We start from the raw sequence: 16394 nt of genomic DNA on the forward strand, positions 1-16394 counted from the left end.
TTCAGTTTCCACTTCTGTGCATACAGAGCTCTCAACCTGCAATTACAGCTCTCCCTTATAAATATTTAAATGGCAGCTCAGCTTTCAGACAGAGTGCAGCAGTGACAAAGATCAAGCTTTCTGACCTTTTGTTAATTTGCTCAGTGAAATAGGATTCCCATGGTCTCATTTTTTGTATTTAAGAGAAGAAATTTGCATACAGAGAGGGTGTTGGCTTTTCTCATTTTTGTTGCTAATTTCCTTTTGGTACATTTGTTCTAGTAGATCTCAAATAAAAACGTCACTATACTGAATAGTTTTATCAGTTATGCATGAGAATATGAAAGATAGAATTGAAGAAAAAACCACTTGGGATCTTTATCAGGAATTGATAAGAAACTTTTTTACCATAGTGGAAAAAAATGAGCAAAAAAAGCAAAAGTAGAAATGTGTCTATAGCAATGGAGAAACTTGTTATCCCACACTGCACTGGAAAGAAATGCAAACTGTTTATGATAATAGTGGAGAGAGAAGCTGGAAAATCCCAATTATTGCTTTGGAAATGAAATTATCTATTCTGGAAAATACAGCACCTGCAGACCTCCAGAAACTGAACTGACAGAAGACTAAACAATGAAGTGTGTCAATGTAATCACAGATCCACTGGATTTTCAGGAACTGCAAAATGAAAATTGTCTCATGGTTTTGTAAACCTTAGCTTAAAAATGTGGGTTTCTTTGTATTTGTTATGAGCTTGTTGTGCATTTTTCAAAGGAAGGAATGCTTGCAGTTCCTGGAGCAGAGGCTGGGGTCAGCCAAATCCTGGGAAAGCTCTGGTGCTGGCCCTATAGTTTTGTTAGCTGCTCTTTGTTTCTTATTTTATATGCAACCATACATGAATGGACATAGCTATAAAGTTGATTAAAGAAGGGACTTAATTAAGGGTTGTAATTAAACCAGTGGAGGAAATTACAATGGATTTGAAAATTCAGAATGAGCCTGTGTGATGTAAAGGCTGATGGTGTTGAGGCAGTAATCTGTATGAAATAATTGATTCTGTAGCCATTACTCTTTTCTAATGAGATTAAGGACGAGGTGGCACGATTTTGCTAATTAATTTGGTTTGTGACTTTGAAATGTGATGTAATGGGATGAAACTGGCGATTGTTTAACACACCAAGAAGCTCTCAAATTGGAAGACAAATATCATCAAAGTAATTCCATGTTCTCAGCTGTAACAGGGCTGGGGATAATATTTGACTTAACTGAGACATCAAACCCACATCCTGCAGGGTCCAGCCCCAGCGTGGAGAGATTCCAGGACAGGGCTCCTCCAGCTGCCTTTTATCTTTGCGTGGGGGCTCCAGGAGAGCTGCTGTGGGCAAATCCTGCCCGGGAGCCTGTGGAGGTCTGAGATCTGCAGCATTTTCTGTGCTCTGGCTGCTGCGTGGTGTCATTTCCCTTGTCTGAATCTCTGCCACATTTTCCTGCCCACAGTGCAGGTGATGGCTTTGTAGGATCTTTAACCTAAAAAATCATCAGTGCTCCTAATCCAAGGCTCATCTTATTGTTACCTGCTTACACTTAATAGAGAGTAATAAATTGTAATAAATTAATTATGGACAGTAAATAAAAGATTGGTTAGTATCTGTATTGAATAAGTCTCTGCACACACCCACACAGTGCAGAGCTGCACAAGTACTGCACATTGTAATATTGCTGATTATTTCACTAATACTGAATATTTATACTGTGATAGAGGCAAAAGGAAAAAGACATGTTAAAAGCAGAGGTAGGTCAGGAAAATCCTTTCAATTTAAGAGGAAAGATTGAAATGTGTTTTGTGCAGGATTTATAGAAGTATCTTACATTAGAAGCTCAACGTTTAAGCATTGCTTCAGTGGAGTGGTAACTTGCAGTTGTTGGCATTTTGCCTTCCATGTTGAATGTTGCTGTCCTCTGCAGCCTGGCTGCTGGTGCTGTGATCACCAGGCATTCCTCATGTGCAATCTGGTACCAAAGACAACTGCTGAGTTATTTCTAATGTACAGTTAGAGATCATACAGATAAGACAGTGACAGCATCTTTCAAATGACTGTTAAATGTTAAAAACAAACTGTGAGTGTGACCTGCCAGGGACTTGGCTCCTCCAGGCTTGGCTGTGCAGCTCATGTCCCACAGAGCTGAGCCCAGAGCCCAGCAGGAGCAGCAGCCTGCCTCTCCAGCTCCTGGCAGGGATTTTCCTAGAAAGGCTTGTCAGTTCTTCAGCAAACTCTGCTGGCCTGTGTGTGCTGCAGCAGCAGTCTCTGGGAAGGGTCAGCTCCTCCTGCTGCTCCTGTCACCTGAGACTTTCCCCAGGGAAAGCCCTGGCAGGGTTATAATCATAAGGTTATGGCTCTGACAGGAATTTACCTGCATTTATAGACACTGCAGGCACCAGAGCTGGACCTTTGTGAAACATTTCCCGTTTCTGTAGGGAACTCTTGATCTTTTATACTCAGAGAGCCCTAAGGGAAGGCTGGAATTCCGCAGGAATGGTAATAACTCTTTACAAAACAACACTTTGACTGCAGGTCCTGTGCTGGAAGGCCAAGCTGCAGCTGTGGACTTGCATTTTGAAGGCCCGTGCCCATCAAGCATCCCAGTGGCCACTGACACAATCCTTGCACCAACACCCCCATGGTGTGGCTGTGCTTGGCTGCATTTGTCTGTCTGTCAGAAATGATGCCACATCTCCAAACCGAGCGAGGCTGACTTGCACTGCACGAAGTGACTCCTCAGAATAGATCTTTCCCAGCAAAGGCTGTGTCACAGAGCTCTTTAGCAGCCAGCCTGCACCTCGGTGAGTCACCAGACAGGTTCCAGGAGGATTGAATTACGATCCTGTGCAGCTGGCAGAGGCAGCCCTGGTTCTGCTCAGGAAAGTCATGAATTATGAAAGCTGTGAGCTGCAGGCCCCAGCCCAGCAGGTGTGGGAGGATGCATCCCTTCCCAAGCGATTTCCCCTGTCCCACCAGCACAGCCTTGGTGCTGGCATCGCAGTTAGATTTGTGCTGATGAAGACACCAAACATTATGTAAGTAAAGGCCTTTAAAACTAGATGGCAACGTGGGGGAAGGGTGGAAGTATCTGTCATTAACTCTGTGCAATCTGTTAGACTGCAGCCTCTGGTATTTAGCTCGTGCACACGCATGCAATTCATATGCCTTGCCACTCCGTGTGTGGAGGGACGCCATCCAAAGGTATTTTTAGAATTCCATTCCAGGGAAGAAATAAAGTCTTTGGAAGAACTGATTCATGCTTCTCATCCCCTCTTCTGTTCCATTTTGGGTTTTAGCACAACACAGAGGGTGTTGTGCTGTCCTTGTGTAGCAACCAGGGTGATGGATCTGAAGTTCAGCAGGTGATGGGGATTAACTGGGCAGGGGAGGAAGGTCTGTGACCCTCTGTGCTCCTGGCTGGACAGTCCTGAGCTTCCCTGGGTACCAGAGCAGGGGGAATTCTGAGGAGGGCACTTGGACACCTTTGGCACAGCCATGGGGCATTTCCTTGGCTCGGGGGAGGCACAGAGATGTTTGTGTGCAGAGGAGGAGAGGTGGGAGCTGCTGCCCCGATGGTTTTCAGCAGAGAGGACGGGATCCCAATGGTTTCTGCAGAGAGGACAGGATCCCCAATGGTTTCTGCAGAGAGGACAGGATCCCAAATGGTTTCTGCAGAGAGGACAGGATCTCCAGTGGTTTCTGCAGAGAGGACAGGTTCCAGGTGTTGAGTGCTGGTGGAAGGGAGTTATTGCTGTGTCTGAATTCCCTCCCACCCCTCAGTGCAGCTGAAATGAAAACATCTCTGCAAAGCTGGGGGCTCACCAGAATTTTATTTACTGAGCTCCATCAGCAGACCTTTCTACTCAGTTTATTTTCTAGTTAGTGAACTGCAGCCCAAATCAAACATTATGGAAAGGTGCCTAACTGCTTCAGAGCCCTAGCTACAACACAATTTATTTCCAAAACTGCTCTTCCAGTAGCTCAAAAGACTTTGCACTTGGTTACTCTGACCTGAATCTTGCAAAATGAGGGAAGTGAGGAGAGAACATATGGTTCAGAGGTGTGAAGACTCAGTGGAAAAGTGAGGGCCCAGCAAAAGCCCTCACAGAAATCAACTGCAAAGGTCCCTCTGTTTTGAAGAAACTTTCCCCCTTGTTCTTGTGTTTCCTGAGGAAGCAGCTTCCAATGCTGCAGGTGGCATTGGAATGGGTCGGCTTGGTGTGAGGAAGGACAGAAGGACGTCACTGCATCTTCTCTGGGGCTTCTCTGAGCTGTCACCAGCTGGGATCTGAGCCAGACCCTGATCTGGGATCAGGGCTTTACCTGGGGGAGTGTCCCCATGGCTGGGATTGCATCTCCCTCAATGGCCCGTGGTCTCCACTGAGTCATTTCCAAATGGTGTTTGATTGCTAGCCAGAACAAAAAATGCTTAGCAGAGAATTAAGTGGATTTGAACTATCCCAAGGTGAGGATCCCCCCAGTTTTCTCAGAAACACATGGACTTCAAAAGAAATTGGCATGAAAATGTAGTGCATTTGAGGGGGTTGTTCCCAAACCTTTCTGAAAAGGAATTTGAGAATGTTGTCTTCACTCATTCCATCCAAAAAGGTTTGAAATACCAAATTTAAAGATCCCTTTTAAGCTAAGGAGTACTGTGAGTTGGGTGGGTGAGACAGCAAAAACCCTCCAGGATTTCTAATGGTGCCTTCTATTAACCTTTGCTGGAAATTTGTTGTTAATATAAAGAGAGATTCTGGCAAACTTGCAGACTGCAATGATAAATATTGCACAGAATTTCTGCTTCATTCTATGTCCCTACATTTCTTAGAGAAGATATCGAGACTGAATTTTTTCATTTGCCCTGTGAAATTATTTTCTTTCAGTGTACCAGTGATGACACCATTTAAGGCTTATTTTGGAGTTTTTTGCTGGACTTCAGTCTTGCTGCCTGCCATGACAAAAATGTTTATTCAGCAAGGCTGAATTTATTAATTTAGATTGGCTTTTGTTATATGTAATGGATAATTAACCATCACTTTCCTGCAACTTTTGGGGGCACATGAGGTGAAGCCCACTGTGTAGTGGGAAGAGCAAGTGCAAAAGCAGCTGTAACAAACTGGCCACTGACTTGTTTTCTTTTATCCTGCACAGTTTGGAAATGATCCATCATGCCTGCAGCCTACAACTTCACAGAAAATATTTGATCAGAGCTGGTTTATAGAAGAGACACAGGTTTCCAAGTCTCATGTCACCACCTTAGATCCAAAGCCTCATCCCTGGCAGCTCTTGGTAAGTCCTGGCTTTGTTTTCAGTGTTTTGTGGCAGCTGCTGCATTTGAAGAGAAGTTTTATTTTGCAGTGCAGGCTGCTGCTTTGGCTTGGTTGTGGGTTTTGTTTGCTGCTTTGGCTTGGCTGTGTATTGTAAATGCAGGTGAGCCCAGTGGGAAGAAATGCTGATGTGTGACTCCAGCTCAGAGGCTGAATTATTTCTTTATTATAACTATGCTATAATACATTAATATACTATTTACAGGAGATACTAAACTACAAACCTGCTTTTCTAACTCCCATATCTAACTCCTCACAACTGGTGCCCCTCTCTGAGAGTGCAGCCACAGGTGGGCTGGATTGGCCATCAGCTCAAACAATCCTCACCAGAATCCAACCAAGCAATCACCCCAGGTAAACAATTCTCCAAACACATTCCACATGGGAAAACAATGGACAGAAATAGAAATTGTTTTCTCTTTCTTCTCTCTGTGCTCCTCTATGAAAAATCCTGAGAGAGAGAAGAATGTGCCTGCCAGAGTTGTGGGTTTTGTCTGCATGTGCACAGCTTCAGGGGTTTGGAGCTTTTGGGAGGGTTTAACTGCACCCTCCTCAAATGCACTCTGCTCCGATTTCCTGAGCTGCTGCACAACCATGGCAGGACTGACATTAACCACTCCTGTGTGCTTGTGATGCAGCCCAAGCCTGAAATGAGGATGTAAAGGCCAAGAACGTGACATAAATAATTCCAGTGCTGAGTTCTGGGTGCATGAATAACAAGTGCAGGGTCCTGGGCACAACCTGTGGCCCTGACAGCACATCCCAGTCTGGTTTGGGGCATCCATCCTGACACTCGACTCTGAATGGCAGCAGATGTTTTCTGGGTGCATTTCTGTGTCTTTGCACATGCTCTGATTTTCAGGCACTTTTTGAATTTAGAGAAGAAACTTCTAGAAGGCTTGGTCAGTTAGCTGGTTCCCATCTCCTGGTGCTGAGTTATGGGATGTAGTTCATATATCACCTTTGATCTTCAAAGCACTTTGCCACCAGTAGCTAACAGAATAATTTAAAGAAATTTCATTTTAAAATACCATTTTTAAACCTTGTGTTCTCCCTATTCTTCTTTGTACCTCGCTGAACTGAAAGTAAAGGCTTAAAGCTTTGCTTTAAGATCCTGATGTTTGAAGCTTGAGGTTCTAAATTTGGTGCTGGATTTATCCATTTGAAGGATATGAGTTTGATTGCATCAGAAGTAATTATATTTAATATGACAAGAGAAAAGTGCATAAATGTGATATTTTGAACGGCTGTTAATGCCTTCTTTGCATCTCTTCTTCTGAAAAGAATAATTACATAGCAGTGATGTGAACTGAATGCTAGGGTCTGGTGAAAGGCATTTCTGGTGAAAAGAGTGGAGTCAATCTTTTCCTGTTGTGTCAGATTTCCCTCAGCAGGACGCCTTTGGGAAGGAGGGGGCTGTTTGCAGACCCAGACCCAGCTCCCTTACAGAAACCCACCTGGGGCAAACCTGGAGCTTGTACAACTTTCCATTTCTAGTGGTATTTCCTAGATCAGCTTTTACCTGTGCAAATGCAGAATTCTATTTGGAGTTTATTGATACAGTGCCAGCATAATAAAAGCTTTTCTTAGCTGCAGGCTATGGAGGAAACTTCCATCAAAAATAGATCTTAATGGGGTTTTTAAAAGCTTTTTTTTTTCCTAATCATGTTTCAAGCAGGTCATTACATTCCTGAATGAGTAGAAGCAGGAAAGGATATTTAAAGGCCCAAACAATGAGACATGTCCAGTGTAAGACTGGGTTAAATTAGCAGCCATGAAAGCAGGCTGACCTTTCTTCTTCCCCCCAGAACACAATATTCTCACTGCCACTGGTTAAAAAGGTTGCTGACTCGAAATTGCCCTTGGAATAAAGACACTCCTAGTGCCACATCCCTCTGGTGTGGCTGCAGGGCAGGGGCACGAGGACAAGGGCACAGGGGGCAGAGCAGGAGGCTCTGCTGCAGCCTGGGCCCTGCAGAGGGGTCACAGCCCCCCGGGCAGGGGCACCTGGGGGTGACACTGTGGCACTGGGACATCCTGGGGGTGACACTGTGGCACTGGGACATCCGGGGGGTCACTGCCACCCTGGGGCACCCTCAGGGCTCCGAGCAGCCCCAGGAGCTGGGGCTGGGGCAGGGACAGGAGCAGGAGCTGGGGCTGGGACAGGAGCAGGAGCTGGGGCTGGGACAGGAGCAGGAGCTGGGGCTGGGGCTGGGACAGGAGCAGGAGCTGGGGCTGGGACAGGAGCAGGAGCTGGGGCTGGGACAGGAGCAGGAGCTGGGGCTGGGACAGGAGCTGGAGCTGGGGCTGGGACAGGAGCAGGAGCTGGGGCTGGGACAGGAGCAGGAGCTGGGGCTGGGACAGGGACAGGAGCTGGGGCTGGGACAGGAGCAGGAGCTGGGGCTGGGACAGGAGCTGGAGCTGGAGCTGGGGCAGGGACAGGAGCAGGAGCTGGGGCTGGGACAGGAGCAGGAGCTGGGGCTGGGACAGGAGCAGGAGCTGGGGCTGGGGCTGGGACAGGAGCTGGAGCTGGGGCTGGGACAGGAGCAGGAGCTGGGGCTGGGGCTGGGGCTGGGACAGGAGCAGGAGCTGGGGCTGGGACAGGAGCAGGAGCTGGGGCTGGGACAGGAGCAGGAGCTGGGGCTGGGACAGGAGCAGGAGCTGGAGCTGGGGCTGGGACAGGAGCTGGAGCTGGGGCTGGGACAGGAGCAGGAGCTGGAGCTGGGGCTGGGACAGGAGCTGGAGCTGGGGCTGGGACAGGAGCAGGAGCTGGGGCTGGGACAGGAGCAGGAGCTGGGGCTGGGGCAGGGACAGGAGCAGGAGCTGGGGCTGGGACAGGAGCTGGAGCTGGGGCTGGGACAGGAGCAGGAGCTGGGGCTGGGGCTGGGGCTGGGACAGGAGCAGGAGCTGGGGCTGGGACAGGAGCAGGAGCTGGGGCTGGGACAGGAGCAGGAGCTGGGGCTGGGACAGGAGCAGGAGCTGGGGCTGGGGCAGGGACAGGAGCAGGAGCTGGGGCTGGGACAGGAGCTGGAGCTGGGGCTGGGACAGGAGCAGGAGCTGGGGCTGGGGCTGGGGCTGGGACAGGAGCAGGAGCTGGGGCTGGGACAGGAGCAGGAGCTGGGGCTGGGACAGGAGCAGGAGCTGGGGCTGGGACAGGAGCAGGAGCTGGGGCTGGGACAGGAGCAGGAGCTGGGGCTGGGACAGGAGCAGGAGCTGGGGCTGGGGCTGGGACAGGAGCAGGAGCTGGGGCTGGGACAGGAGCAGGAGCTGGGGCAGGGACAGGAGCAGGAGCTGGGGCAGGGACAGGAGCAGGAGCAGGAGCTGGGGCTGGGACGCAGCAGCCTGGCTTGCCCCGTGCACTCCTGCCCTGCACGGCTCTGGAATGAGCAGGCTCCGCACTCCTCGGGTCTCAGGTGTGCAGGGTGATGGCTCCTGGTAGCCCTGCTGCGGGACAGTTGTTCAGCTCTGGGCCTGCTGCTGACCCCTCGTGCACAGGACGCCTTCCAGCTGTGCAGCGGCTCACGCTGCAAACTGGGCTTGGGGCGTGTGGCTCGGGGTTTGAGACACCCCAAATTGACCCAGGGTGGCTGAGGAGCCTGAGCAGAGCCTGAGCAGACCGACAGCACCAAGGGCACGCCGAGCTCTGCTCCGTGCCAGGCGCGGGCCAAAGGAGCCAGCTCATACCTGAGGCGGGCGAGGGCAGACTCAGGACTGGAGCACAGGTTCCCTGAGGCCCAGGCAGTGCTTTCAGTGGGTTTTATTCTCTGTCCTTTGGACACATCTGACCAACAGGAGCCAGCAACTCGGTCAGGGCCTCTGCTCCCTTCAGTCAGGCACTTCTGCACGTGGAATCTGAGCTGGGATTCCAGCTCAGAGACAGTTCATGTGCTTTTTCACATCCTGGCTGTGTGTTGGTGGACGCAGTCTGTATTTTCGTGGCCCTCACCACCCGGTGTTGTGCTGAGTGCTCTCTGGAAGGCTCCATCTGCATTAGCCAGGCTTATCTGTTCTCTCTCTCCTAAATGGAATGTCTGTTGCCGCAGCCCCAGCTTCCCTCCAAACTGCCTCATCAAGTTAATGCCTGTATGAGACAGGAAGGCTGGGGGATCTCAGTGTGTTATCAGTTACTGCAAAGCAAAAGGCAAAGTGATTTATTACTCCATTTTTCTGAAACACATGATAAGATTAACGTTTTGGCTTATACTTTTTCCTGCCCTAATTACATTTGTCTCTTGTTCAATCATCTTCAAGACAAAATAGTATGTCTGAGGAGAGAATGTGATTTAATTAACTTTTTTCCTAATGAATCAGACTGCAGAATCTTTCAAGGCTTCTTGTCCAGTACAGTGGTTGGAGGCAAAGTATTCAGGTGATACTGAAAAATGTAAATCTTAAACCCCATACAAAACCCCCTAGGACCAGTGGTGTTGCTGCTGAATTCAGAGGTGCATTATGGGACAGGTTTCTACTTTGGCTTGAGACTTAATTTACAAATTATTTAGGGGACTGCTTGGCTCCTTTTCACAGGATGCATGGGGACTTAGATTTTACTTTCAAACAATGATTACACCAAACCCAGGTGAGCAAAATGCTGGGGAATATCAAAGCTTTCTGCAGTGGGAGCAGTTGTAACACCTCTGTTCTTCACTGGCTCCTGCTCAGGTCCAGAGCTGTCTCTGGCTGTGCTGAGGCTTTCAGAAAATAAATTCTGATTTTTGTGAAGCTGGGCTTTATATTATGAGACAACTGATTCTTCAGCTTCTGGCTGTTTTCCCATTCTTGAACTGGAGTGAGTCCCTTAATGCGTTTCTAAGGCGTTTTAAGCAGCCTTCACAAGGCTGGAGACTGCATTCACTGCTCTGACAAACAGAGGGGCAGAGCAATCCCTGTTCTCTTAAAGCTGGTGATCTGGAACCAGGAGGCTCTGCAGTGCATTTCTAAACACCTGCAAGTCCCTTTGACAGGATTAGAGTTCATTTTTCTTCCCCGTGGGCCAAGTCCTGGTTAGTGGCACTGCAGGCAGCAGGGCTGAGTGGTGCAGGCACAAACAGCCTTGTCTGGGTGGATAATCAGGGCTGGGGTTCATTAACATTCGGTTAATGTTCTCTGACAGCAGGTGAGTGCAGTGGTCCTTGTTTGGACAAACTCCTCTCTGTGTCCTGGAGAATCATCCTGTTCTGATGATTAGATCTGCAGCAAGAACACTGCTCAAAGACACCAGACTTGCTTTTCACTGTCTAAAAACCACCAGAAGTGTTGGATCAGAACTTGTAAATGGAGTTTGTACACTCTGTGCAGCACTTTGTAAAGTCAGCACAGCTGGGAGAAGGATATTTTAAATGAAATCCCTCTCTGGATATGGATATTAGGGGCTGTGATGAGCCCGTGGCTTGGTGATGTACATCAGAGATAAATGGTGTGCTGGGGAAAAGCATATTGGTTGTCAAAAAGATGTTTAAAACTGTATTTGTGAGCTGTCCCTTTTTATCAAATACAGCCAGCAAATCTGAGACGTGTGAACAGGAGCACTGGTGTGTGTTGATGTTCACAAATTGCTGTCCCATCCTCTGCTGAGCACTCATGCATGTTTTATACCTGCGTCTCTGTCTGGGGATCTCAGCACAGATTCCAAATGCAGGAGGCGCTTTACTGACAAATGCTGGGCTAAAATAAACCAAAATAAAGTCCTTCTGTGAAGGGTTTAAAGATGACAAGGTAAGTCATGCAGAATGCTGGTGTTTAGGTAGAAGTAACTGCACAGCTACAAATGCCTGTCCCAGAATTTTTAATTCTTACGGTAAATTAAGCTGACATGGAAATGGAAAGTACCACATTTCTCAGTGTTGTCCTTCAGCACCTCCCTTGCAGCTCAGAGCATTTGCTGTGTGTCAGGAAATGGAATTGACAGTGAGAAAGTTCCTGGCACTGTGGTGAGGGTGGAGTCTGGGAGTCAGACAGGAGCAGGCACTAAAGGCAGAGGAACTCCTGCTCCTCTGTTTTAATAGTTTGGAGGTTACATCTCTGATCCGGAGAGGCAGTTGTCATCCTGCCCTCCAAACCCAGCATTTTTTAATTGGTCAAAATGGAGTGTGGGAAGCTGTAAGTGCCTTCAGACCCCTGGAGATGCTCGGTGCTCAGCCAGGCATGCTGTGGAGCGTGTGTGGAAGTGGAGCAGAATTCCAGTTATTTCACACTGTAAGGAACGGGGACCAGCCATTCCCAGGGCTGGGCTGCAGGCACTTTGATCAGCTCTGGGTTGATCAGCACTTGGGATGCTCTCCCCTGCTCCTCCCTTGTGCTCACAGCTGTCTGTGAGGGACCTGCATTGCTTGTGCAGAAATCCTGGGGTTTTGTGTTTGAAGGAAAGTTGTCTCCAAGGTCCAACGGTGGTGAGATCTCATTGTGGATCTCATTGAAACCTCCTCCAAAGTGGCTGCACTGGTTCGTTTTTCCCTTTTCATAAAGGTAATAGTTTCAGACCCTTTCAGACCTTTCACCTGAGAGGCAGTGGGTGGAGCAGGGGAAGGAGTCGTGCTCAGCACAGCAAGGAGATAATGAGCTACACAAATAATTAGCAACACATTTTAAAGATATGCTTATATAGAGCCAGAAGGATCTTGGCTTGAGTTCTCAAAGACGTATCTGAGACTACTCACTTCAGCAAGGCAAACAGAATTTAGCTCTTGCTCTGTGTGGAATTCAGAATCCAGAAAATGTGAGATGCAGTCCCAGAGGAACAGGATGTGACACACGTTGAGACCACTCGTGAGCATATTTTGAAACTCCCTGGTTCCTCCAGCAGCAGATGACATGTTTTGTGTAGTTGCCATGAAGATTTGCAGGTCATTTCTGACAGGTAAAATTCCAGAATCAAAGGGGCACAGGCACCTTGCCCTGGAGAGAAAAGGAGTGCAAACTCTTCAGATATTCTGCTGTAACATTTCAGTTAATAGAAGATAAAATGCAATTCTAGACCTAACCAACATCTGCACGGATAACTGGAAGATGCATTTTAATGGGCTTTGATCTTTTGCAGAAACCCAGGATAATATTATTGATGAAATGTTACCAGCTAAGTGAAGAGGTGTGCAGCTGGATATCTGCTAGGATGGGGATGAGCCCTTCTCCATCTGTGAGCTGAGGGCAGGCAGGACTCACCTGCCCGTGGCAGGAAGGTGTCTGAGGAGGGTGCTGGGCTCCCAGCTGGCACTGCACAGCAAAACCCTCCCAGTTTTTGCTTGTGCTGTGGTTTTGTGCCACATGACTGAGCCTTGTGCCTCTCTTTGCAGTATTCTGGCTGAGTTACTTTGGTCACTTTAGAATCCTGTGCTCTTACTTGTTTATTTATGTCAATGCTAGCAAATTCTCCTCTAATTGCTGACTTATTTGTGTGTCATTAAGAAATGGTCTTCATTCCTTAAATTGTAGTTTATTTTTGCAGGTGAGGTGTTAACAGTGCTTCAGCAGCTCCCCAGGCCTTGTCTCTCAGAGGTGACACTGTCTGCTGCGCACTCTGGGTGCATGAGCAAAGCTCACAATAAGATTTTTCTGCTATCTTGATCAGGCTGCCAATTAAAAATACCAATTTTCAGTAGTGATAGAAAGGGAGAGCTGTGTACCTCTGGCTTGGGCATTTTGTCCTTATCCCTGCACATGCTGCAGAGAGCATCTCGTTCCTGTGGGGCTCCCTGGAGAAGAGAGGCAGCCCCTCCACCTGAGTGCTCATCAGATGGAGCCCTGAGGTGCCAGGGGTGCGTGCTGCTGGCTGAGCCGTCCTGGGCAGAGCCCAGCCCACCAAGGCATTGCTGTCTCTCACTGCTTCCCTGCTACTGAAAACAAGAAACAAGGCCAAGGAGCTGAGCAGGCAGGGCCAGACTGTGGCTCAGAGATGTGAGCTGTGAGTGTTGTTGGTTTTAGTTTTCCTCTCGGGGATTTAAGGGGAGATGCTCTGGAGGGAAGCTGAGCTACTGCCCTGCCAGTGTCTTGTTTTCCTTGTGGATTATCAGGGAACTCCAATCTGGTTCCTTCCATCAGCACTGAGCCACTTTCTAAAGAAAGCCAGTGCATGTGATCATCAAAAGCAGTTCCATTTCTAAAACACTGTGGCAATTTGGCTCAGACAGCAGGAAGGAAGACCAGTATGTATTAAAAGGTTGTTGAGTGTGGAAATAGTGGAATATATAAACCTGGCAATAAAATCTGCACATGGCTGTCACTGTATAGAGTGTGCATACCTGCTGGCACTGTCAATTGTGCTCCTTTCACCTGGCCTGTCTGTGGTGAGCGCACATCAGCACAGACACCAGGGTCCAAAGAAACAGTGATTAGCATATTTGAAACTTTCCTGCACTGACTGCTTAAATACATTTGCATTAATAGAAGGATGAGACCTACTTCATGATGTTCTGTGCATGACAAAAGCTAAAAATAGTTCTATTAGAACTTTGGCTGCAGCTCTGCTAAATTTTAGCAGTTTGGGGGGAAGGAAAGCACTTTTGAAAGGTTATAATTAATGAGTTATGTGTTGTTGGGTTTTTTCCTTAAGTATACCAAAATAACATGAAGAAATTGGGACAAGCATGCTTTTTATGTGCCTTGGCATTTCGAGGGTTGCAGCCTGGCTTCCCACTTGAGATGGGGGTGGCTTTGCTGATGCCTGCTCCCAACAGCTCACCCTGGGCAGGAATCCAGGGAAATGGAAGGATGATTGCACAGGAGAAGGATTCTGTTCTGAAAGCACAAAGTGAAGAACTGAGCCTAGCACTGCCTGGTGCTGAAAGGAATCCAGCACGGAGTAACTTCATGTGAGAGAGTATAAGTTGTGTTTAAATAGCTTAAAAATTTAGATGAATGTCCAGAAAAAGCTGAGGTTTGAAAGCACCCAGTTTCCTGTTGTGATGGGATTAAAAAAAAAAAAAAAAACAAAAAAAAACAAACAAACAAACAAAAAAACCCCACACTTCCCCCGTGGCTATAGAGCACCCATGGAACCCTGGGCGTGCTGAGGAGGAGGAGGAGGAGCCCAGGCTGCTGTGAGTGAACACTTGACTGCCCCTGGAGCTGGGATGTGCACAGTGACTTTTTAGGAGTGCTAGCTGCATTGAGCGCTGCTTGGTGTGAGAAACGGGAGCTTGAAAAGCAGTTTTTGAGCTGCAGTTTGAGATGGGCTGCTGTGACTCTGGAGGTGTCAGAGGGGCAGGGAGGTGATCACCAGGAGCTGCAACAGCTGGATCCAGCAGCGCTGTCCTGCCACCTCACCTGGCTATCCTGCCACTTCACCTGGCCATCCCTGCCACCTCACCTGGCCGTCCTGCCACCTCACCTGGCCATCCTGTCACCTCACCTGGCCATCCTGTCACCTCACCTGGCCATCCTGCCACCTCACCTGGCCATCCCTGCCACCTCACCTGGCAGTCCTGCCACCTCACCTGGCCATCCCTGCCACCTCACCTGGCCGTCCTGCCACCTCACCTGGCTATCCTGCCACTTCACCTGGCCGTCCCTGCCACCTCACCTGGCCATCCTGCCACCTCACCTGGCTGTCCTGCCACCTCACCTGGCCGTCCCTGCCACCTCACCTGGCCGTCCCTGCCACCTCACCTGGCTGTCCTGCCACCTCACCTGGCAGTCCTGCCACCTCACCTGGCTGTCCCTGCCACCTCACCTGGCCATCCTACCACCTCACCTGGCAGTCCTGCCACCTCACCTGGCCATCCCTGCCACCTCACCTGGCTGTCCCTACCACCTCACCTGGCCGTCCCTGCCACCTTCGGGTGAGCCCAGCCCCTGCACTGGGGTGACACAGGGAATGTGTCACCTGTGAAAGAGATCTTTAGAGCACTTCTGTGCGTGACCATTCTGCTTGTCTCATGGAACACCCCCTAACTTGTTTAGATGCTGAAGAGTTTAACAATTACCTTCTCAGCCAGTTTTGGGGGGGAAGGAAAGGGAGCAGCTCTCAGTGTTGAAAAAGGGAGTTTGGAGGTACTGGTGGTTTTGTGCCAGATGGGATTTAAATTTCCCTGGTTGGCAGAATGGAGGCATCAGGATGATTCATGGTCTTAGCAGGGAAAAAGCAGTGCAATATAAAGGGAAGCTGCTGTGATGGTGTGGTCTTCAAAGCACTTGGAGGAGTTCTCACCAGGGTATTCTGACAACCAATGATAATTTGCAGAGACTTTGTTTGGAGTATTTCAGCCCAGCTAAATACCCCATGTGAGAAGCTTATTCATATTTTTGAAAGGCTGGAGCCTCCGAAACCATTAAAATCTGGCTTTGAAAGCTCAAGAGACCAGTTTTGATACCCTTATTTCTGGCATGACATTTTCTATTTCAGCACTTAGGCTGTTACTATTCTATCAGTTGGCTTCTAGGAGAAAACGTGGACTGATTTGATTTTTAAAGGTAATCAAGATCTTTTAAATTTCAAAACTTTCCCAATCAGAAGGCTTAGTTCATAGCTGATTTTATCTCAGCTGTGGTGTCAAAGTTTTCCTCTCTATTTCCCTCCTCAGCTACTGTAGAAGGAGCTCTGTGTACTGCCCACAGTGGGGACAGCTCTGAATTCAGCCAAAAGAAGCATTTCTGTGCTAAAACCCTTTGTCCTCTTTTATGAGCAGTTTTCTCTATTTGCACAGTGATTTATAGGACAGGGGAGAGTGTCTGACACAAAGCCTGCCCTGGTCTGCTGGGCTGCAGCTCTGCTGGGAGCCTGAGCTCGCCAGAGGCAGCTCCTGGTCATGGAGAGGTGTGGCAGACCCATTCTTCTCTCTCTCAGGATTTTTCACAGAGGAGCACAGAGAGAAGAAAGAGAAAACAATTTCTATTTCTGCTCCTTGTTTTTCCCACGTGGAATGTGTTTGGAGAATTGTTTACCTGGGGTGATTGCCTGGTTGGATTCTGGTGAGGATTGTTTGAGCTGATGGCCAATCCAACCCACCTGTGGCTGGGCTCTCAGAGAGGGGCACGAGTTGTAAGGAGTTAGATATGGCAGTTAGAACAAGTAGGTTTGTAGTTTTAGTATCTCCTGTAAATGGTATATTAATGT

General features: G+C 48.5%; 1 protein-coding gene across 2 annotated transcripts in view; it reads left to right on the plus strand.

The window, feature by feature from the left end:
- Nucleotides 1-16394, plus strand: part of RIMBP2 (RIMS binding protein 2) — a 104762-nt gene that overhangs the window by 18370 nt on the left and 69998 nt on the right. The window contains exons 1-2 of one of the 2 annotated variants that reach the window (XM_068208328.1): nucleotides 2929-3055; nucleotides 5172-5313. The gene's annotated coding sequence lies outside the window, so the exon portion shown is untranslated. Of the gene's footprint in view, nucleotides 1-2928; nucleotides 3056-5171; nucleotides 5314-16394 lie in introns of those variants that run through there. The other variant, XM_068208327.1, reaches the window with a different exon arrangement.

The sequence above is a fragment of the Anomalospiza imberbis genome, chromosome 18, assembly GCF_031753505.1.
Source record: "Anomalospiza imberbis isolate Cuckoo-Finch-1a 21T00152 chromosome 18, ASM3175350v1, whole genome shotgun sequence".
NCBI lineage: Eukaryota > Metazoa > Chordata > Aves > Passeriformes > Viduidae > Anomalospiza > Anomalospiza imberbis.